Consider the following 25,552-nt stretch of genomic DNA (forward strand, 5'->3'; position numbering starts at 1 on the left):
CCATCCGGCCTTCTATTATTAAAATAAAACACTCTCTGCTATATTTCTTGTCTGGTGCACTACATGTTCTACTGAATGTAAAAAAAAAAAAGTTATTTTATATAATTCCTGCAAACTACCTTATTTCAAAACTAACTAGGCATGTGTGTGCTAAGGGGAAAAAAAAGCAAAGTGCACAAATTGATTAAAAAATAAACACAATTTGTATACAATGTTTTAACTGACATCTGAAAGTATTTTCTTTATCAGGGTAATTGAATGATCTTCTTGCTGTGTAGTCCCTCGGCAGCAAGCCTTTTAAGTAATCTAATAGTGTAAAATAATATAGCTTTCCCGAATCAGTTTGGCATTCTGCCATACTCAATCTGCCAGTCAGTTGTTTGGTATGCAGTACGTGAAGCCCTCAAATGTGATCAGATTAATCCTCTTCTTTTGACTTAAATTCACCTTTCTGTTCACTATTTATAAGTGCAAAAAAGGAATTGAGCCAAACTCTGTTTTTAGTACACCTGTGCAATTCCATTCAAGTCAGAATAGAAGAGCAGAAATTGGCCCGGTTTGTTCAATCCTGCTTTGATAAACATACAATACAATCATAAATAAGATAGTAGCTTCTTGTCTAAATTGTGTATAGTGTATATTACTACTAATATGTAGTGAGTGCCAGCAGTGTGCATAGTGCTGCAGAGATGCAGAAGAGTACAATCCCTGCCTGAAGTAGCTTATGCTCTGTGGTCTTGTCTACATACAAACTTGCACTGGTTGAATGAAAGAGATGTAGTTACATTGGTGCAACTCTTTGGGCACATTCTTATTTCAGAATGACAGTGACTTATTGCAGTGTAGTTTAAATCTGTTCCTAATTAACTTAAGCTAAGCCCAAATAAGGTTGGTTTAAACTAAGTGTCCACACAGCCTTTTTGTACCAATTTAAGTAAATCAATTTATAATTGGCTAAGGGAGTGGTGTTACAAGGAGGGCTTTGGGATGTATGGGCACTGGGAGGCTTTTGGGGACAGACAACTGTTCTCACGGGATGGGCTCCACCTAAGTAGGGAAGGAAGTAGACTTCTAGGAGGGAGGCTGGCTCACCTGATTAAAAGAGCTTTAAACTAGACACTGAGGGGAGACGGTTGGGAGAGGTCCTGGTGCTCTCCACGCCAAATTTATACATTGGGAGCGAGAACAACAAAATAACAGATATAGCCAGAGGGGGGCAGGCAGGTGTAAGGAAGAGGGGGGGGACGGATACTAGATCTACAGGTCATGCTGGTAGTACTGTGTCCCTACCGAGTTGGGTGAAAAGAGTGAGAGGAGCCCAACAGCAAAAATTAGGATGTTTGTTCACCAATGCAAGAAGCTTAGGTAATAAAATGGAGGAACTGGAGCTCTTGGTCCGAGAATTGAAGCCGGATATCGTAGGAATAACCGAAACATGGTGGAACGGTAGCCATGACTGGAGTACAGGTATGGAAGGGTATGTGCTGTTTAGGAAAGACCGATGCAAAGGTAAAGGGGGGGGAGTAGCATTGTATATCAATAATGAAAATGTACTGAAATAACTAGCAATGCAATGGATAATACGGAGTCTGTTTGGGCAATGGTCACATTGGGGAAGAAAACTACTAGAGCCTCACCCGGGATAGTGATTGGGGTGTGCTATAGACCGCCGGGATCTACCCTAGAGACGGATAGAGAGCTCTTTAATGTTTTTAAGGAGGTAAACACTAATAGGAACTGCTTGATCATGGGGGATTTTAACTTCCCGGATATAGATTGGGAAACAACTAGTAACAATAATAGGGCTCAGCTTTTCCTAGACGTGATAGCTGATGAATTCCTTCATCAAGTGATTGCTGAACCGACGAGGGGGGATGCCATTTTAGATCTGGTTTTGGTGAGCAACGAGGACCTTGTTGGGGAAATAGTTGTAGGGGACAACCTTGGCTCGAGTGATCATGAGCTAATTCGTTTCAAAATAAATGAGAGGATAATCAATAGTGCATCAGAGACTAGGGTTTATGATTTCAAAAGGGCTAACTTTACTAAACTAAGGCGACTAGTTAGGGAAGTAGACTGGCCTAACATATTTAGGGATCTAAGGGCAGATGACGCCTGGGGTTACTTCAGGTTGAAGTTGCAGGAGATGTCAGAGGCATGTATCCCAAGAAAGGGAAAACGGCTCGTAGGTAGCAGTTTTAGACCGAGCTGGATGAGCAAGCGTCTCAGAGGGGTCATTAAGAAAAAACAGAAAGCGTACAAGGACTGGAAAATGGGAGGGATCAGCAAAGAAACCTACCTTATTGAGGTCAGAGGGTGTAGGGAAGCAGTGAGAAAGGCAAAACGACGGGTGGAGATGGACTTAGCGAAGGGGATTAAAACCAATAGCAAAAGGTTTTTTAGCCATATAAATAGGAAGAAAACCAAGAAAGAAGAAGTGGGACCGCTTAAAACTTTGAACGGAGTGGAGATTAGGGATAATCTTGGAATGGCACAATATCTGAACGAATATTTTGCCTCGGTCTTCAATGAGGCTAATGAAGGGCTAAGGAATAGTGATACAGGGACCGATGGGAATGAGGATATGGGGGTAGACATTATGGTATCGGAGGTGAAAGCCAAACTTGAACAGCTTAACGGAAGTAAATCGGGGGGCCCGGATAATCTTCATCCTAGAATATTAAGGGAACTAGCGAGTGATATTGCTAGCCCGTTAGCGATGATTTTTAATAAATCTCTAAATTCGGGGATTGTACCGTTGGACTGGAGATTAGCTAATGTAGTTCCTATATTCAAGAAGGGGAAAAAAAGTGACCCGGGTAACTACAGGCCTGTTAGTTTAACATCTGTAGTATGCAAAGTCATGGAAAAAATTTTAAAAGAGAGAGTGGTTACGGAGCAGGAGGCCGATGGCAACTGGGATAGTTTACAGCATGGATTTACGAAAGGTAGATCGTGCCAAACCAACCTGATCTCCTTCTTTGAGAAAGTAACAGATTTTTTAGACAAGGGAAATGCAGTGGATCTAATATATCTAGATTTCAGTAAGGCGTTTGATACGGTACCGCATGAGGAATTACTGGTTAAATTGGAAAGGATGGGGATTGAAATGAAAATCCAGAGGTGGATAAGGAGCTGGTTAAAGGGGAGACTGCAGAGGGTAGTATTGAAGGGGGAACTGTCAGGTTGGAGGGGGGTCACTAGTGGAGTTCCTCAAGGTTCGGTTTTGGGTCCAATTTTATTCAATCTATTTATTGCTGACCTGGGAACCAAGAGTAGGAGTGGGCTGATAAAGTTTGCGGACGACACCAAGTTGGGAGGTATTGCCAATTCGGAAAAGGATCGGGATATCCTCCAGGGAGATTTGGATGACCTTGTAAGCTGGAGTATTAGTAACAGGATGAAATTCAATAGTGAGAAGTGTAAGGTTATGCATTTAGGGATGACTAACAAGAATTTTAGTTATAAGCTAGGGACGCACCAGTTGCAAGTAACGGAGGAGGAGAAGGACCTAGGAGTCCTGGTTGATCGTAGGATGACCATGAGCAGGCAATGTGATGTGGCCGTTAAGAAAGCAAATGCGGTATTGGGATGCATTAGGCGAGGTATTTCTAGTAGGGATAAGGAAGTGCTAGTCCCGTTATATAAGGCGTTGGTGAGACCTCATTTGGAGTATTGTGTGCAGTTTTGGTCTCCCATGTTTAAGAAGGATGAATTCAAACTGGAACAGGTACAAAGAAGGGCCACTAGAATGGTCCGAGGAATGGAAGGCCTGTCATATGAAAGGAGACTTGAGGAGCTCGGTTTGTTTTCCTTAACCAAAAGAAGGATAAGAGGAGATATGATTACACTCTTTAAATATATCAGAGGGATAAATACCAGGGAAGGAGAGGAATTATTTCAGCTCAGTGCTAATGTGGACACGAGGACAAACGGATATAAATTGTCAGTTAGGAAATTTAGGCTAGAAATTAGACGAAGGTTTCTAACTATCAGGGGAGTGCAATACTGGAACAGCCTACCGAGGGAAACAGTGGGGGCGAAGGACCTCCATGACTTTAAGACTAAGCTAGATAAGTTTATGGAGGAGATGGTATGATAGGATACCGGGCTTAGTCAATAGGTTAATTAAGTGCCACACTGGTAAATAGTACAATGGGTCAATGATATGTTATTCTTAACCTTTTTCCAGAGGGTCTGGCTGAAGAGTCTTGCCCGCATGCTCGGGGTTCAGCTGACCGCCATATTTGGGGTCGGGAAGGAATTTTCCTCCAGGGTAGATTGGCTGTGGCCCTGGAGGTTTTTCGCCTTCCTCCGAAGCATGGGGCAGGGGTCGCTTGCTAATGGAGTGGGGAGATCGGCTAATGTGGCCTGCATCTTGCAGGAGGTCAGACTAGATGATCATATTGGTCCCTTCTGATCTATGATTCTATGATTCTATGATTCTATAAATCACATCTTAAGTGAAACCCATGCAACACAGAATGTAAACAAGCCCCAAGAAAGAATGAGGATTAGATTCTGCTGTCACCTGTAATATAGTCACTCCACTCTGGTGGAATTATTGCAGATTGACATTGGTATATGAGGGAAAATTTGGCCCAGAAAGTACAATCCAAATATAGTTGTATACATACAGTAAAGCACTGTGGATTTGTGGGTAAAACTTTCACTCTTGATGGAGTATTATTAATTTATAAATTTATGTTCAGTATTTGGTGGATCGTCATTAAAACACCTCATGGACAAAAAAAAAGGTTTCTTGAAGGAGGGGTCCAGTTGTGTAGAGAGGAATTTCTCACAAACCAGGAGCTGTGTGAATATCATACTGTCATTTCTCTACCACTCTAGGAAGAGGAGAGAAGATCCTGTCTCCTAGCTCAAATGGAGAGAAAAAGAAGCACAGGGCTCCAGTCAGGCATGGCATAGTCCCTTGACCCAGATAGAGATGGATGAAGACAATACACATACAAGACCCTGTATATCCCTTCCACTCAGCCCTGGGAGCAAAGTGGAGTACCTCACTCTTTACCTGCAGTCCTGCACTCCTTGGACTAAGGTGTGGAACAAGGAAGAACCCCCAGCTTGATAAATACCATTTCCTTGGTCCAACTGGGTCAGAAAGAAGAGGACATTCCCCTCCTCCCTCCCGCCCTCACCTTTTCCAGCAGATTGTTAATTCTCACTCTCTTGAGTTAAAAAGGTGGAGGAGAGGAACGGGTAAGAGAACCCCTGATGGCCCAAAAACCCCATTCCACTGCCTTAAGTGCCCCAAATCACCAGGGATGGCTCTAGCCATTTCGCCACCCCAAGCACGGCGGCACGCCGCGGGGGGTGCTCTGCCGGTCGCCGGTCCCGCAGCTCCGGTGGACCTGCTGCAGACGTGCCTGCGGATGCTCCACCGAAGCCGCGGGACCAGCAGACACTCCGCAGGCACGCCTGCGGGAGGTCCACCGGAGCCGTCTGCTGCCCTCCCGGCAACCGGCAGAGCGCCCCCCGCAGCATGCCGCCCCAAGCACGCGCTTGGCGTGCTGGGGCCTGGAGCCGCCCCTGCAAATCACTATGGGCCTGATTGTGGACCCCTTATGAGCATCAGTGGGACTAGTCAGAAGAGGAACTTCTCACTGTTGTTTAAAGTTTCCTGTTATATTCAGCCTTGTATTTGAAAGCACGTTACCTACCAAATAGCTGTATGAGGAAATGTTTTGTTTGTAAAAATGAATCTACAATTAAAAAGTACAAGAACCTAAATCTATGGAAAATTAAAGAAATAAGATTTCCCCCCCGACCCCTGATAACGAGGGACTCTTGTCTGATGGATTCTCATTTTTGTACCTGAGGCAAAACTACATCTGTGACACTCAGAACATATTTTCCATAAGCCAAAGTAAAATACCACTTCAAAAGCACACAGTCTGAAGAGGTAGTTATTGTACATTACTATCCACAGACTTTTTCTTTTTCCAATTTCTGAGTGTGGAAAGGATTAGGATCACATCCAACTACTTGTATATTGGATTCCTTGCCGAATTGGCTACTGGTGTATTAGATATTTTGCAAACAGCTATTGCTTAGGATCATCTTTGCCCTCTATTTGTTAATTAAAAATAGTTAAATCCGAAACACTAAGAAACCTGGCCTTCCTATTTTTAGTTTCTAAATTCCTGTTTTTAATAAAATTTATTGAAAACTAAACATTGAAGTTGATTGAAAACATTCAGCTTCTGATTCAATTTAAACATGTTGGGCCAAATTAACCTCTCCTGTAACTCTCCTGGAGCCACTGGAATTACACAAAGGACATTAATTACACAAAGAGCATTAAAAAATACAATTCCTGCCCTAAATTGCTGGCAGACAATAGACAAAGAGCAGCAGAAAGGGTGTCACTTTTTTCATTATTGCTTATAGGGTACTATCAGGCAATTACTGTTTGATGTAATGGAGAAAAAAGGTAGGTTTTAAGGAGGGATTTGGAGGAGGAAGGAGAGGGTGGGTGAAATACAGGTTCAGGGAGGGTATTCTAGTAATAGGGGAGAGAATGGCACGGGGTGGAGGAAAGAAGGGAACAAAGTAGAGTGAGGAGAGAGGTTGACTTGCACCGCAGAATCTGAATGGATAGTAGTGGGTGGACCAGTGAGTGGCAAGATGTAGGTGGTGAAGAGCTGCATTGACTGTGAGGATAAGGAGCTTGAAATGGATACAGAAGGAGATGTAGAACTAGGGAAAGTTGAAAAGGATTATAATGGTATGTGGGAAGATGGCTGGAACAACAGGATAGGGGAGATGAGTTTGATGGCAGCATTTGATACAGAAGAAGAGACTCAGTCAGATGTTGGATATTGGGTCCATGATTTATACTATTAATTCCAGTCTGCTTCCTGTCTAGTTCTTAACACTAAGAAAACCTTGCATACATTTGCAGTGACAATAGCAAATCTTTGTTCCTCCTGTTTAACTTGCAGAATTTCAACATTTCTGATTGTTAACTCTTGTTACAACACCAGCATCATTAGATTGTTTATCTGGCACTGATTGGTACAGTTGAAAGGTTAGCTTTTGACAGCTCACAATAAATCATCATTGGTCTTCATATATCTAACATGTTTTTTGGATGCTTTAGTGATCCTCAGGGATTTATCTTGAATCCCATTTAATTTTACTTTTCTTGCTCTTACTGTGTGGTAACATTCAGGCCCAAGGTCTCAGTGCCAATAAAAGTATGATGATGATACATGGTTTTTCTTCTCTGTCTAGACTTCACAAAAGCTCTCTCAGTGCTATATGATTGTTTGTGTGACACCGGGGCTTGATGTCTTTACATTTCCTGAAGTTAAATGTCAGGCAGTTTGAATTATTATCTATTGGTCCCCTGCAGCATCCAACTGATTTGTCATCTTTGATACTAAGTCTAAAAGCAGAGCGCTTAAAACCTTTGGGTTGCATTTGAATTGTCTTGCTGAAAGATTCAGCAGTGTCCTCTTCAGTCTTTACTTGGATTCAGCTTTATTGAATGAAGCCTGCAAGGCATCCAATTTACTCAAAAGGGTAACTTCTAGCCTTTCCATTGCCCTACAGAGAATGGTCAATGGACAATTAGCTTCCACCTCCAAAGCAGCAGACTCCACTGCTTTATTTCTAGGAACAAAACTATGATGACACTACAGCCCCACTGGCTTAAAATGCAGAAATAACTGGGGCTGAGAGCAGAGGCTTAGCTATCTATAGAGATCAGACATCAGGTCACACATGCTTCCATCACCTCTTATCTTGTTGACTAATTTGCCCCTCCTCAGGTATTTGGATACTCAGGCACATTAGTGATTGTAGCACCTTGACCCTCAGGCCAAAGCAAGAGTCTTCCCCTTCCAGGATCAAAGCCCAGTTAAGATTCCAAACAAAATGAAACCCCCCACAGTCTTCTCACCAGTTTCTTCACTGTGTCACAGCCCCTCTACAAGGGCCTAACCTGCCTGCACCCATCTCTAGGATGTAACAACACTTCTGGACCACAGTTTCCTCTCCTAGTTCTTCCTTTGTTGCCATGGGCTTCCCATCACTTCCTGGTGGCACTGTCGTGGAGCCTGGGCCCTCCGTCTACGCCAAGGTCTAACCCTCAAACTCCAAACCCATCTTCATTCTTTCCAGTGCAGCTTCTTACAGTGTTTTTTTCTAGGCCATCTACCTAGTCTCTACCCTGTAGTCCTCTGCCAAACTGCTGCTGTTCCCCAAGTCTTTCCAGGCCTCTTTCTTTGGCCACTGGAGTGAACAACACACCAGATCTTGTCCCAATCCATGTCTCTCTCCTACCAAAAAACTGCCTTTTAGATTTCCCAGCATGGCTCTCAGTCATGTGATGTGTGTGTGTGTATATGGCTGGGGGTGGGGAGAATGGGGAACCAGTTAAGTTCCAAGCTAGGAATTGAACCAAGGAGTAAGTGACAAGAAAATGGTAAGAGTAGGGCCAGCTAGGAACAGCACTGTAGTAGCAACAGAGAAGGCAGACATCAGTAGCAGCACAGCTCATGGGTAGCCCAATGTTGAGCAGAATCTATTGGATCCATTATACCCCCAACTATTACATAGTCTATATTTAACACACAGCACTTTGATACTTACTAATGGACTGGCATAAAACAATTATGCAATTAGAAAGAAAGACTAATTATATATCGTCATATATTCGAACTAGTGTAACTCAGCCACTCCTCTCTTATTCATGAGTGGATCTACTCACACACTGAGAACTTTGATTTTCCTCTTTACAGACTCTCTCAGCTCCAACCCTACCAATTCCAGTTTATCCAACATGCAGTGGCCAGGTCTCCCACCTGCACCTGAAAGCACCAGCTATGTCCTGAGAAATCTTGACTAGCTTCTTGTTCATTTTAGGGTAAAGCACTAAATATACGTCCTAACCCGAGAAATCTTTCATGGTTATAATCCTCACTTCTCCAAACTGCCTTCTATTCTCTGTGTTGCATGTACTACTTGAATGCTACACCTGTTTCTGCCCCTCCCCCACACCTTCCTTGTAAAGAGCTGATGTAAAGAGCTACACAAAAGAAGCTATTTGCAGTCCACAGTAAGAAGTAATTTTATTGGTCAAAACCCAGGAGCTATGCTACATGTTCTTAAGCACCACTTATGGGCACCTTATTTATTTACATATATACGGACTTAGAGCATTCTCACAGCATTCTTGTTTCTCCACAGAAAGCACAGTTCCTTCTCCAACTATTTTCCCTCCTACTTTGGGCATGGCTACACTTGCAGATGTAGCGCGCTGTGAGTTAAACCTGCCTTCGGAGAGCGCAGTAGGGAAAGCGCTGCAGTCTGTCCACACTGACAGCTGCAAGCGCACTGGCGAAGCCACATTTGCGGCACTTGCAGCAGCATTGGGAGCAGTGCATTATGGGCAGCTATCCCACAGAGCATCTCTTCCCATTCTGGTGCTGTGGCTTGTGGGACGGGGGCATGGAGTGCAGGACATTTTGGGTCCAGTCCCAATGCCCCGTGATGCATCGGTTTGCATCCCAGCAATCTCTCTTCTTCCGTCCACATTTGGCACCATCTTTCAACATTTTTGTACTGCACACTCTGTCTTCCCTTTTGGTCTGTGGGGATGGAGCTCGAACTGCTGAGGAGTATGCTGACACGTCTCACCAGCACATCACATTTGGCAGTCGAGTTATTCCTTATGATCCAAAGTGACAGTGAGGGATCCGACGATATCGACTCCAGTAACGTATATGACATGAGTTTGCTTGTGGCATTCACGGACATGCTCACCACCATGAAACACTGCTTTTGGGATCGGGAAACAAGCACTAAGTGGTGGGATCACATCATCTTGCAAGTCCGGGATGACGAGCAGTGACTGCAGAAGTTTCAGATGAGAAAAGCCACTTTCATGGGACTGTGTGGGAAGCTCACCCCAACCCTGCGGCGCAAGGACACGAGACTGAGAGCTGCCCTGAGGATGGAGAAGTGGGTGGCTATTGCAGTCTGGAAGCTGGCAACTACCGATCGGTTGCTAACCAGTTTGGAGTGGGAAAGTCGACCGTTGGAATGATGTTGATGCAAGTTTGCAGGGCCATTAATCACATCCTGCTCAGAAGAACCATGACTCTGGGTAACATGCATGACATTGTGGCTGGCTTTGCACAAATGGGTTTCCCTAACTATGGAGGGGTGATAGATGGCATGCATATTCCAATTCTGGCACCAGTCCACCTACCCTCCGAGTACGTTAATCGAAAGGGGTATTTCTCAATGGTTCTCCATGTGCTTGTGGATCATCATGGACATTTCATTGACATTAATGCAGGCTGGCCTGGAAAGGTGCATGACACATGCATCTTTCAGAACACTTGCCTGTTCAGGAAGCTGCAAGCAGGGACTTTTTTCCCAGACCAGAAGATCACCGTAGGGGAAGTCGAAATGCCCATTGTGATCCTTGGAGACCCCCCTTACCCTTTAATGCCGTGGACCCTCCTTTCACTCTCCTGCCACTCCTGCACTTTTTGATTTTCATTACTTGAATGCTGCATTACTTCATGCAACATGTCTTCCTTGCTTCTATGTGGCCTCTTTCTGATTCTTTGGAGTCTTTTGGCAGCAAACGTTATTCCACTTGCCGAGGTGGAGTACCAGCAGTGCTGTAGCCACGGAGTCAGAGCGCTCTACGTGCCTTGCCAGTGTGGACAGGGAGTAAGATAGAACGCACTGGGCGGCTTTAGTGCATTCTAAATTGCAAGTGTAGCCAAGCCCTTAGAAAAGCCTTCTTGTGCCTAACTATCCTAATGACTCGTCCAATTCCAACTCAGGATCCATCTTTCCCTTGCCCTGTGACTCCTAAAATTATCTGTAACAAAATAATCACATCTTACATTATTATTCTTGTGCTTGCCTCTTTCTCTTCAACTTGGCGTTTCTATCCTTCTTACCTGCAATCTACCTGTAAGGGCTAGGTATTTTTCTTATATTTTGTTATTGTTATGGCACAACCATACAGTATCTTCTAACCTACACATGATTCTTGTAATTAGGTGTAACAGTTGCAGTCAGCTGGGAAGAGATTTTTGATATTTCTCAGTGAAAGCAGTTCTTGAAAAGTAAATAGAATTGTAATGTTTCTCATAGATGTACAATTATTTCTTAACACTGTTTATTTTTGAAAGTACATGGAAATGATGTAAAATATTTTATAATAATAAATATGTTTGTATTATGCTTATGTGCTCAGGGTGGAGTATTTTCCATGCATCTGGTAGGGTAATAATTTCATTTTTAGCCACTATGTGCTCCCCAACTAAGTCCCACTGTCAAAGTTATGGTCACGGACTTCTGTCCAAGAAGGAATGCTTGTGGCTCCCATCACAGTTCATAATGGCCTCCCCTTAATGAATGCCCAAAGCACTCTGACTACCATCAACTGAGTGCACTGCATCCATAATACTTACACAATTTCTGCTTGATTTAAGAAAAAAAGAGACCAGAAGTGGGTACTCTTGCATGTGAGTACAGAACTGTACCACTGCACCACCTGTACAGCCTCTCTTTTCCTTTTCTCTATCTGTTACTGTTTTATATTTTCTAATTTAAAATCTGTAACTCCCTGATTTCTCCAGTTCAACAAAAAACACACAATGTCGCTTCTAATCTCTCTCTCATCACTGAGCAGCACTCAGAGTATATGAAAACGCACAATGCCTGCAGCCATACTACCTTAAACTGTGATCTTGTCAGAATTCAGAAGAGCAACTGGATTTGTATTTGAATGGCAGGTCTCCAAGAGAAACCCAAGTGAGGCTAGAAGTTATATTGGTAAATCAGTAGGTGGCACTCTACTTTCAGAGGGACATATTCTTCTCTGATACATACTCCTCGCAGCCCAACTGAACTCAACAGGTGAAATTCAACCCTGCTGTGAGTGGCTACAATTTGGCCCAATAAGATCACATAGTATGTAAAAGAGGGCAGAAAGTGGCCCAGTGGCAATGCTAAATCAATATCCCAGCTTTGTGTATGGAATCATTCTAGAGGGAAGTGCTATCTTTTGCATGAGATGTAAAACTAACATCCTTGAATGTTTGTGCCATCAAAGATCCCACAAGACTTTTTGCAAGAAAAGGGCTGTTAATCCGGGAGTCCTGTCTGAATTCCAGTTTGGGCAGTTCTTGTATAAATTCCTTCTGTAATTCCAAGTGGCCATGTTGCTATTCTTGAGATCATTAACTACCATGCTGTTAATTTCTTGCTATGTTTTCCCCAGAAATGGTTAAGTGATTTCTAGACACTACATATAGTTTGTACAATCTGTTAGGTTAAAGTTTGTAAAGCATTTTGGGATCCAGTTGGATGAAAGCTGCTATGAAAATTTAAGATTACTATTATTGTTAATATTCATTGAGTGGGCCAAAATATGTATTTAGGAAGAGCTACTAAAATAAAATCTGTGTAACAGTAATATTCAATATTATAGATGTAAACAGATTTTTCACCTATCGCTACACCTACAGGGGGGCATGGATCAGTGTTCATGTTGCACTCCTCATCGGTACCTAGCCCAAGCCAGGGAAGCTAATGATCCAACCAGTGGACTGAAGTCAGTGATGAATCCTGGTCACGTGCCACCTGAGGCACGTTGCGCATAGGCTAAGATGACGACTACAGCTACAGATAGAACACAGTGTCTCCTCTGGTGTAATGATGTATTTAACCAAGTCCTCTGGAGGCATTAAGAAAGAGCTTAAGTCAAAGCTGGTGCTAAGAGATTTTCAAATTCTACTTGCAACGTCTCACATTTCACACATCTCTGATCTAATGGACCATATTTATAGTTTATTTTGGCATCCCAAATATCATCCCCAATCCTCTGTTTCTGCCCAGAAGTGCTTGGCAGAACTTAAGGGGTAGGAGAGGGCAAAGTTAGCTTTAAATCCTCACTTCCCTCAGCCAATTCTTGGATCCCTCCTCACTGGATCAGTCAAACCAGAGCAACCTGCACTGATGGCCAATGGCCACAAGGGGCTGCTACAACAGACAGGGATCTGCAAGGCAAACGTCAATTGTGGACATGCCTTTTTTTCTTGGCCACATTGGATAAAAGCTGGGAGCTGCATAGGAGCTGCTATGGCAGCTCTCCACCTTTCACAGATCTCCTCTTCACTATGTTGGGGGTGATTCTCCCATGGCTGGGTGGCACAAAGCTGCCCTTACACTGGAGAGAATCAAGCCCAACATATGTCGCTCTGACTCTGTGTGGTAGCAAGACATCTAAAATGTTTTGGAAAAAACATAATGAGGCCCCTGGGCACCGTGCAGCAAACCCAGTAGTAAAGAAAACATAACAGTCATTTATTTTTAAATACCCAACAGCATTAACTCATTTTAGGGACAAAAAAGCCTCTTAATATACAAAAAAATTATCGTATGGCGGTTTTGAAACACAAAAAACAAACAGATATGATACCCCAGCTGAGTTCTCATGCAAGATTTCAGTCTGGAACATTTTACGGCAAAATGATAAATCTTTGAAAACAGAAATTTAAAATGGAGACTCTGATGGCTACTAGAGTCATGTTAAGAAGGCTTCCTCCATAATAACTATTAATTTCTGAGCCAGTAGTCATGCATCAAAGAAAGTACACCTCTACCCCAATATAACACAAATTTGGATACAACGCGGTAAAGCAGCGCTCCGGGGGAGCGTGGCTGCGCGCTCCAGTGGATCAAATCAAGTTCGATATAACGCAGTTTCACCTATAACGTGGTAAGATTTTTTGGCTCCCGAGGACAGTGTTATATTGAGGTAGAGGTGTAATATGTATAATAAACATTACTCAGTGGATTTCATAGATACAATGGAAATTACATTTCATATTTTAAAGATGCATGTCATTGGGTCAAATTTATATCAAGTGTAATAAAGAATATTTGGAAATCAGTGGTGTTAACCCAAGGGATGTATTTGGCCCATAAGGTTAACAGCCTGATAAAATAATATCCCTTGCAAGTGCCTGCTTGTAAGTGACTTAGTCACACACCCCTCATTTTTAGAGCATCATGACGATGGCTGTTCACATGAGGTTGGGTTAACTGAAGGTTTTGAGATGGACTACATCAATTTTTTGTTTTTAATACTCTACCTCTTTTCATTCAAAGGTCTTAGAGCACATTATAAACATTCATGCAGAAAGTATCACAATGCTCCTGGGAGGTATGTATTTGAGACGTAAAAACAAAGTGGTTAGCATCTTTGAAAAGGTTTCTAGAGTCCGTAGAATTGTAATTAATTCTAGGCTTGGGTATCTCATAGGCTCCTATTCTGGACCCAATCCAAAGCCCATTGAAGTCTATGTAGCACAGCAGTTTGAGTTCAGTAGGCTGGGATTTTCAAAGGACAGCAGATACTGAAAGCCCATTGAAATTGGCCACCTAACTCCCATAGACCTCTTTGGAAGTCCCACTCTTGGTGACTAATTTGTCTCCATTTTCATATATTTCCTGGAAAGTGTCTATATTTTATATTAACTTGCTCTAGTGTCAAATCCTGTATGATCCATGTATCATTGTATTATGTGGTGCTATGATAAATTCATACAGTATTTCATATATAATCAATATATGCTAAATAGATGTAAATTGTAGGATTATAGAAGTATAGGACTGATACATATTTAGGATTGATGAGCATGTGCTAGGTATATAAGTAAAGCATGGCTGGAATGCAAGGCCTACAGGCTGAGACCTGTAAGACTGTTAATTCTATGGTCTAATATGGCTAAACTAAGAATGCTTGACAGGAGTGAGTGACCCAGGAATAACCCTATGCCATCAAGATCACAAGATTACTGCATATGATGTGCCAATAGGTGAGGTTACAGAAAAATGGATTGCAATAGACCTCTATGTATTGTCCAAGACCACAAGACACCTGATTGTAGCATCTTTGAGTGTTGTGTGTAGATGCTAATGAGACTAAGAGGAACTAAGAACAAACTATGAAAATGGGGCTCTCCAATATTAATGGGGTGTGGAAGTATAGATAAGGAAAAGAGGGTTGACACTTTCATGCATATGCATAAGGTGTTAGGTGTGGCCAAAATTACAATATAAAAGTGGGTTCCCTGGTTGGATAAAAGTGGGAAGACCCAAGGGATGACCCCATGGGAAACCGCAGCAAGAACCATCCCTCCGGCAGTGATTGTCTTTTGGGAGGTCCATCAGACCCTAGAATATCTTTGAGAATGTCAGTATGACTACAGTTATAATTATTGGATAGGTTTTTGTAGGATTTTTATATGCATGGGTAATTGTAACTTAACTTATTGCTTTAATAAAACTTGTCGTACAGATAAGTCTTTGTACTTGTAATTGTGTCTGTGGTCACTATCCTTGGACTTCATGTGTTCATAGAGTCTCCAAACTGAGATCAGTACCAGAGGTTATTTTCACTCTGAGCTTGAAACTGTAGCAACTGGAGCCAAACCGATGGTAGTGTAATATAACATCACTAAATTAACTTTAAGCAAAATGAAAGGCCACACCTGACTGGCCATTGGGTCCTGGTGTTCTTTAGCTGGAATGGAGCATTGCCTGGTAGGGCACACAGCACTGGTCCTCTGATGGGGAACAATGTTTGTAACCTACTAGCATTTGCTTCTGCCCACAACATATACACTAGCTGGCTGGAGACCAGATCATACCACCTTACCTGCTGACTACATGCCCATGGTGATATGTGGTTTAATCCTGTACCCATACAAGTCAATGGAGTTATGTCATTAACTTCAGCAGAAGCATGACAAAACCCATGGGGCCCAGGCTAATGTATTCATCATCCTTTCTCCAAGGGCTTTCAGGTGCTATGAACAGCTCCTTCTCTTCTGGTAGCATGGGAGTAAGAGGCTCTGCTTTCCATGTTCCTCCTCTAAGTGCAGCAGGATTTTGCTCAGTGTTTCAGGACACAAATTTGTCTAGTACAGATTGTTAATCTTATCACAGAGTTCCCCAGAGCAGGATGTGTGTTTAGTCTGTCATTTTGTTTTCTGAACTATAGCTAAGTCAGGGCATGCTCATTGATCTCTCTGTCTCTCCAGGTACTTCTAAAATGCTTATCATTGTGGTACCAGAGCTGCTGTTGCTATTAGCCTAAGTTTCCATCATAATTGGGAAAATGCTGTATTTTGTTTGTGATTATAGATGACCGAACTTCCATCCTAGAAAATATTTATAAACACAAATATGCCATATATTCATAAATACAGTGCCATGCAGTGCAAAATGTGACAGCCAATCAGAATACACCACTGATATTTGCTGTCTCTCCAAAAATTTCCTTTTCTTACGTGCAGGAAGTCAATGATGTCAACCTGCAAGACATACGAAAAGGACTTAGTTGTCCTGTGATGAAAGATTTTTTTTGCAGGATAGTCAAGTCCCCCAGACTTTTACAGTGACAGCATTATAGTTTCGTTATGTATGTGCCGTATCTTATTTATACTGTCTTGCATTTAGAGTTCTTCCAAATGTTTCTGGTTTGATGCACAATTATTTAATAATGGTTACTGATATAACAAACAGATATGCTCATCTTGACAAGAGGCAGAAAAAGAAGATGTATAGTACAAAGATATCAAAGATTTTGTTCCTGTACCAAAGAGACCTAAGTTAAGGACCTTTGTCCTTGGATTTATTAGTTTTCAGCATCATTCTTATTTTAATATTCTTTTAGACTCAAATTCAAATGAGCAGGAATTTGATAAATAAAATGTGAAATACTGTAAGCTACACCAAAGGATACCATTGAGGCCAGACAAGCACATTCACATTGCATTTCTGCTTTTGTCTAGATTGTTGACTGGAATGTGAATGATTTTTTTAAACTTCTTTCAAGATAAAAACATGAGTGGATCTTAATTTTTAAACCAAAGAGGTTTATTATTAACATAACTGGATTTGTCTAAAGAACTGCTCCTTCAAATCTGCCTTCATAATCAGATGAGTCATTTGTTTACTTCATTTCTTTTTCAAACCTGCAAGGGGGTTTCCAAGCTGTCCCTTTTTCAGCAGATGGAATACTCTTATGATTCCATCCCCATAGCAACCACAGCTGCACCAGGCAACCAGTGCTCTGTTGATTTCCACATGCACGTGAGGTCACTGGAGCCTGCAAAATCTTCTTTATACCGACCCGTGTCCTCTTTGATTTAATGCAGTTTAACATTTGATTTGACCCATATCCCAGAAAATATTACTAATACTGAAAAATAAAATGTAACATTCATCTTAAAAAATATGGCTGCATATTTAATCCTGGGAAGTGTAATTTTTTAAAAAAGAAAAAACTAATACATTTATAGCCAATAATTATTAATAATAAATATAGTAGCAATTATATTGAACTTTTCATTTACAAAGCACAACTTATAAATAGTATTTAAAGGAACAAAATGCAACATTTTATTTCTGTCTTATACAAAAGTATTAGATGCATCACATTACCTTGTTTCAAATGAAATAAAATCAATATCTGATGACCATTATGTAAATATACAGTACTGCTGTTCCGCTAAACTAATTTTTAAACTTATTTTTATTTTTTTGCAGAAAGTAGCTAGTCTTAAAAACAGAATATGAACCAGATTCTTCTCATTGGCAAAGAAAACAGTGGTATGTGGTTTTTTGGGTTTTGTTTGTTTAGGTCAGTATTTTCGTTGCATAAACATAAAAATGCAGTCTGCAGCACCTTTCTATGGCTTTATTTAATGTTGTTGTAACATGTCAGTTACCATTTATATTAAAAATGAACCATTATCCTCATGTGTAATGTTCTCTTCTGGTCAGATAATTCCTGGATAGAGGTTGAATGTAAGTACTCTATATCAATGACATCATTTACTAATGCATGATGTCTCCTTAACACCCTCCTTTTGTTATAAATTGTTAACAAATCCTCTTCAAGTGACAAATTATAACATTTAAAAAAAAATCATGTGTAAGACAGATTTTACAGAATGCAGACTGGGTGAAGCCCTGACCCCACTGAAGTCAATGACAAAACTCCCATTAACTTCAGTGGGGCCAGGATTTTACCCACAATTCCTTGTGGAAGGAGGGCTTTGATTACTTTTTTTTTCCTGTGTACTACAACTTTTAGTTCTAGACACTCTTCCTGTATATGGAGTCCAGCAAAACTCAGTGCAGGCTGTCAAAGGAAGCACACACTATTGTGCTCTTTCACAGAGATTATTTTTTTCAGTTGTTTAATTGTTTTCTCCATCAGATCATCATAATTCCATATATATATTTGCTCTTTATGTATGGAAAACAATAAGAATTATAACGCTATCTTTTCCAAATGGCAGAACATGCATTTTGAGAAATTGCCATTGAAAACACTTGGTAAATACTCCCAGAGGAAATTCTCTTGTTTCACACCACCAAGAGCACAATCCCTGTAGAAATTATTTAATTTTAAGATTCAGTGTAGTTTTGTACAGTTGGCTGCATATTTGTGAAAACAACCTAGTGTTAACATGAAGGTTGATATGTTTATGAATGGGATTATATGATGAGGTTGCTTGCAATACCAGAGGACTGAACTCAGTGACCCAGGAGGCCCCTTCTAATCCTATGTCCCTATGTAAAATACAGATGTAAAACAGCCTAGAATTTTGTGGAATTTGAAAATTTAGGAAAAATTATCACCAGATTTCTATTGGACCTGGACAGATGTGTCAGTTCTTTCAAGTGTGTAACACAAGGAATTCATGATAACACCAGATACTATTAATAGACATTCTAGATCGACAGTATTTCCCTAGGCATCATGGTAATTGTTTATGGCTTGCTGTAAATTCCACTGACATTTTTGTATTGATAATTTTAGATATGCTAAATGTTAGTATTACACAAAATGATGTGTGTGCTTCAGATGTGCACACAGTTTGCCCTAAATTAAAGTATGGTAGATTTAGATTTCACATCTGATTCCAGCCTAACAGTGTCTGGAAGATTGTAACTGTGTGCACTGTTTAGAAACCTGTATCATCTAAACACTGGTCCTTCTTTTAAGTGTGGATGAAAATTCTTAAAGAGAAGCAGTAATGGTACTTTGCGAATTCCAATGACATAATCTAGCATAGTTTCAGTTGTTAATATTATGTCACTAAGAGACTTCACAAGTCATTTTAATAGATAAATACTTTAAAAAGGAAATTATTTTATTAATAATCCTTGGACTCACACATACACACAAAGGTCAGCCAATTAGATACATACACTGTCAGGATTATAACACACACAATATTTGCATATTAAATACAAGTCTCCAATACAAGATTGCACATGGGTCCTTTGATTCAGGATTTAGGTTTGGGTTCAGATGAGGCTTGAGAAAGTCTGGCAGTTGAATGAGTGAGGTTATTATTTGCATTATTGTAGTGTCTAGAGACTCCAACCAATATCGGGGCCCCACTGGGATAAGCAATGGGCAAACAGAGTAAAAGACAATCTCTACCCTAAAGAACTTCCAGTCTAAAATCAGAAATAAACAGACAAACAATTGTCAACCCACATCTATACAGTACAGCATTGGCCACTGTCGGAAGACAGGATGCTGGGCTAGATGGACCTTTGGTCTGACCCAATATGGCTGTTCTTATGTTCTAACATATCAGAAATAGAGATTTTGTTATTTGCATTTTCCCCCCTTTTAAAATTTCCCTAAACCAAATCCTCCACACCCACCTGCTTCAGCAAACCCCAAGAGCTCTCCATTCACCCTGCTCACACCACATAAACAGCATTCTGGTGTGTGTGTGGGGCTGGGGGGAGGGAACCAACCGAAAAAAACCTAGCAGTCCAACCAGAAGCATCTAAAGGCATGTTCACTGGCTGCTTCTCTTCCCCCAATCCCCTTGCAGGAATGGACTGTGCCCACTGGAAGGGGACACAGGATAATAGGCAATAGGCTAGCTAAGAGCTTAGTCAGCTGAACTTTGAACAAATTGAGCTGTACTTCAATAAGAAATTTTACTAACTGAAGCACTTGACAGAAAGGATTCCCCAATGCAGCAGTGCCTGGGGGTTCCCTGGCAGCACTGTTCCAATTATCATTTATATAGTGGTATCACCTAGAAGTTGCAGTCATGGACCAGGATCTCACTGTGCTAGGTGCTGTACAAATGCAGAACAAAATGAAGGTCCTTTGTCCAAAGAGCTCCAATGGAGTATTGATGCTGGGGTAGGGGTGAGCCCAGGCACCAGAGCTATTTCAACACTGGGTCTCTGCCTGGATGGCTCTGGCCTCATGCTGACAATACATGATCCACAGTTTTCAGGGTAGATCCTGCATCCTGTTTCACTGGGAGTTCTGTGGAAACCCTAACCCACTGTAGAGCTAAGTGAGGAAATCGCAGAGGGTTTGTTTTTTTAATTGCAGGAGGAAAGTAATCCAGCTCATGGAGTTTGGGGGATTTGTGAGTCTTTTCACGAATACCTGGGACCCGCCTGAATACCCACGAGAAAACAAATATGACCTGGCGGCTTTATTCACGAATCACTGTGAATTACATTCAACCAGCTCTACCCAAATGCAATGGCACGTGCCTCCCACATTTAAGGCTCCTATTCACCTCTTCCTTCTGAAGCTTACTGCTTGAATTATTATAAAGCAAGTCTCCCAGACAGTCCTTTGATGTGATTAGAGAGGCGATATGGATAGAGCTGAGTCTGAAAGAATGACCATAGACCATGCTATTTATTTAGTATTGTTACTTTAAGAGATTGTTTGGACATGCTGTCAAAACTGATCCAGGAAAATCTATCTCAAGCATGTTAGGAATCGGCTAAGTGGTATGATCAGCAGACATTAGAAAAAAAGAGCTTTCAAACAAAGCAAGGTGTATAACTACAAAATAAATAAATCAATGAACACATACCACCAATCTCAGGGCCTTTCAATACAGAGGTATTGGTACCCAGAATAGTATAAAAATATCTCTGTATAGACAGACACCCACCTCCCCCATTAACTTTGAAGGCCCCTATCAGACATTTAAAGAAAAAAGATGTCAATTATATTTGAACTTTTAATTGCTGTTTGTTACCCAAGGACCTCATGACACTGCAGTCAGACCTGTGAAAGCAAAAATTCAAACACAGAAATTATATATAGAGAGAGATATAAATCTATTCAAAACCCTAAAAAGTAAGATAATGTACAGTAAACCAAAATACAGTGTATATGTGTGCAATGTGCTGAGGCCTAGTTTAATCAAGCTGATATGGAGTTGAGACATTAAAGGAAACCAGAAACCTCAGTGGTTAAAGGAGGCGGTACAATCAGGTAAGTACAGCATGTTGGACTGAGTTTAATTAGAAATCAAAAAGATAGACACTCCCTTGCAATTAATGTCACTTACTGAAGTACAGCCAGTAGATTGATGGCTCAGGAGATATTAGAACTTTTCACTTTTATTTTGCCAGTTCAAATCTACCTCGACTCACTATTGGCCAAAAGATATTGGATACAGATTCTGCATTCCTGGTCCACTCACCCCTTGTACAAGATGGTGTGTGAAATGAATAGACACAAAACAAAAATAAAAAAACAGCAAAACCCAATGCAGGACTCTTTACACATTTTGTTTTGTCAAAATCAAGGTGTTTCCTGTGAACACGTCAATTCAATGACATTTTAATATTTAATATTCTATTATACTGTTCAGAGACTGTTGAAAACAAAATGTGTATCATCTTATAGAAATGTTTTTAACCTTATCAAAACAAAATGTTTAAATGGTCCTGAATTGACTTTTTTTTTTAATTTTTTGCACCATGGAAAATGATGGCTTTTCGTTCTGATTCAAAATTCCAGTTTCCAAGCAGCTCGAAAAAGGAGTTTGGAAGATTCATTCTTTTTCAGAGTGGGTAATTTCTCCACACCACTATACCACCATTAGCACTAATTGGTCTCTTTGTTGGCAGTCTCCTCTGAGAGACCAAGGACTGACACTCTTAGAGAGAGTACTGTATACTGTTCTTTTATTTCTTAGCAGGTCTCTTAGCCTGTCAGGATTGAAGCTTGCATTGTTATTTCACAGGCAGTTACCTGGTCTGTGATTGAACAGAGGACTTTACAGGGTTGTCAGTTTGGCACCTTTCATCAGCACAGAAGAAAACAAAAACAGAGAACAGCATTGGATAGCTGAACACAGAGTGCTGTGTTGAAGTGTGACAAGACTAATAAAATACAGAGTTGTCAAAATGGCCAATTTTTTGACCAGTCAAAATCCAGCTAGATTTTGATTGATATGAGATGCCAGATGCTGTGTGTGACTAGCTACTCCTGTGGCTCAGATGTGCCTTTAAGGCATTGGCCTGCCCCAGGAGGCGTTCTGGACCCACAAACACCCGGGGGGGGGCATGGCAGCCTCTGATCCCCTTGCCCCAAGAGGGTTAGTATTCCAAGGAGGGCAAGTAACACAACTGAATCCAGCCTCTGCACAGGTTCCTCTGTGACCTACCTTTACTCACCAATCCACACGCAGGGGCTGACCACGATTTGGCCCCAAAATCATTGTATGTGAAGAAAAATGAAAGGCCCCACATAATGAATTGAAATACATTTTCATGTCTGCAAAAAACTTAGAGCCTAATCCAAACAGGAGTCTTTCATTGACATGATTGGATTTTGGATTAGGTCCACCACAGAGCCACTTGTCTTAACCATATAGAGCAACCGAGAAACTCAGAAAGACTCTATATTCAGATAGCTATATTTGTAATCATGCATTATGATTTATATAACACCAACAGCATACAAGGATCCTCCAAGCTAGGTACCATAAAAGATTGCCACCACTAGGTCGAAATGGGGAAAATGTGGTGGTATTTTTCCACCCACCAAATACCCACATGAGTAGTAAAATAAAATGCTGCTCACAGTAGATTGTGAAGATGTTCAAAATACAGTTGTGCAAATAGCCTAGTGGAGCTCAGAGAGCTGATCTGAGCTTCCCCTCAGTGGGGCTTGAATATGCCATGGGCTCTGGTAATCTCCTTGGACTTCGCTCTTTCTCGATCAGGAAAAATAAAAAAGGAGTAGTGTGTGCTTCCCAAACACCATCCACTAGTGGCATCAAAATGAGGTGTCTTACACATCTGTAAGCCTCCCTCTCTTCTCTTGTCTGAGAAACGAAATAGTTAACAATAGTGTGGTACTCTGTCCCCTTCTACTTGTGGCTGGGCCATATATGGAAGTTCATGAGTCAGTTGCAGCCTTGGCTAACAGAGTTGGGTCTTTCAGCTAAGGCACTAGAGACTCATGTTTTCAGTTCAGAGATCCCATCTTCAATCTCTGCAGCAGATGACCCACCCAGAGACCATGTCTTTATATATATTTCAGTCTTTTAAAGAGGCATCTCATTCCAAAATTATAAAAGATTTAAGCAGGCTTTTGCAGTTAACTTAAGAGGCTACGACAGCAAATGTTGATGCTTTTATTTTTTATTGTAGACAACCTCTTATAGTAATAGTAACTTTTCTTAATCCTACAACACATTTTTTAAAGAATATAGCGTGGTTACTGCTGCACAGACAGAAATGCTAGCTGATAGTATAGTGATGTCTCCTCCAGACAAATTGGTATTCATCATTCAAGCAGAAAAATAAATTAAGTGCAACATTTAGACTCTCTATATGATGATGTTAAAAAGCAACAAAAAAACCAAATCTTATGTCAACTATTGACTATAGAAATGGGATAACTGAGGAAAATGAATTGCCTACATTTGTACAATCATATAATTCAGTATGTACTTAGAAGTACGAGAGTTTTTAATAGTTTTTGTGGGGATTAGCATTATGCTTTAAAAAAATTGGGATCTGCTTTATAAAAGACACAATTTTAATGATAGCACCAGCCAATTTAAATAATTTAATTCAATAATATAATAAATTAGAGTAACAGTGTTATTAGCATTGAAAATTTAGCGACTATTAATTGTGTTTTGCTTCAAACTGTTACATTATAATAAAGCTATATCTCACATTTCTATAGTGTCATCAACACTTCAACCTCTGCAACAGCAGAGAACAGGAATTGAAGAGTATTGTATCCATCTGAAATGAGAGGAGGAAATTATTTCATAATGCACTCTATTACTGAGCTTTCATATATTAGGTCTTAATCTTGCAAACACTTACTATGGAGCATAGTGCTTATGACCACAAGTAGTCCCACTAACTACAGTCATCATCATTAGATATTTTACATCACCCAAAAGCTATGCTAGTTGCCTATCAAAAAATAGAAAAATATACAATTTTGAGTAGTTCAAATGATTTCTTCCGATGTGCATTGCTGTGTCAATACTAAATGTCATTTATCACCATGCTGCCCATTCACTTAGCTACATTTAGGAATTCCTCACTCTGGACTAACCTAATTAATTTTGTGTCATTTTGTAAGTTTTGTCACCTCACCGTTCAGCCTCTTTTCCAGATCATTGATAAATGTATTCCACATTAGTCCTAGTACAGAACCATGGGCCAGCCCCACAGTTAACCTCTCTCTCTCTCTCTCTCTAAAAGCCCATCATTTATTCCTACCCTGTGTGGTTGTGGTGGTGGCCATATGTCCTCGACCAGGGGTTCTCAAACTCCATTGCACCGCAGCCCCCTTCTGACAACAAAAATTACTACATGACCCCAGGAGAGGGGATTGGAGCCTGAGCCTGCCTGAGACCACCTCCCTTGGTGGAGGGGCCGAAGCCCGAGCCCCACCACCCTGGACAGGAAGCACAAAGGTGAAGCCTGAGAACTTCAGCCTCAGGCAGGGGGCCTGTAACTTGAGCCCTGCTGCCCAGGGCTGAAGCCAAAGCCTGAGCTCCGCCACTCAGGGCTGAAGCCCTCAGGCTTGAGCTTCGGCCCTGGGCCCCAGCAAGTCTAAGCCAGCCCTGGCAACCCCATTAAAACAGGTTTGAGAACTGCTCTCCTAGACATAACTCTGACCCATGGTAGTGAGAAGCAGCCAACTCACTCCCAGCCTCTGATAGGATTGACAATTTTAACATGCAGAAACTACTTTCATAACTTTTGGAGAGCCATGGAAAAGTTGTTTCATCTGCTCTCCCACTAACTTCATGCATTCCTGTACACCATAATCACACCACTACTCAAAGCACCAGCCTAATGATTTTGGGCACAGTTAAGCCACGTGATTTTTGGAATAAATCCCAAACTTAATTGACTTATTTTATCTGAGGAATGTGTGCACAGGGGAGATCCTGCTGTGGAATTTGAGCCCAGTTGCTCCTTCCTTCCTTTCCATTCTAGCAATCAGCTTACAGGGTTTGCATTGGGGTGCATTGCTTTCTGTTTTCAAGGCTTTTGGCAGCACAGGCTGGGGCATGTAACTGTCAGTGCTCTGCATGGCTACAGCTGTAGTGTAACACTTATTGAGTGCACTAATGCAACTAGTATAGTTGCCAACATCTAAAAAGTGTGCAGGGACAATTCTCCAAATAAGCCAGGGGTC

This window comes from Mauremys mutica, chromosome 9 (genome assembly GCF_020497125.1).
Source record: "Mauremys mutica isolate MM-2020 ecotype Southern chromosome 9, ASM2049712v1, whole genome shotgun sequence".
NCBI lineage: Eukaryota > Metazoa > Chordata > Testudines > Geoemydidae > Mauremys > Mauremys mutica.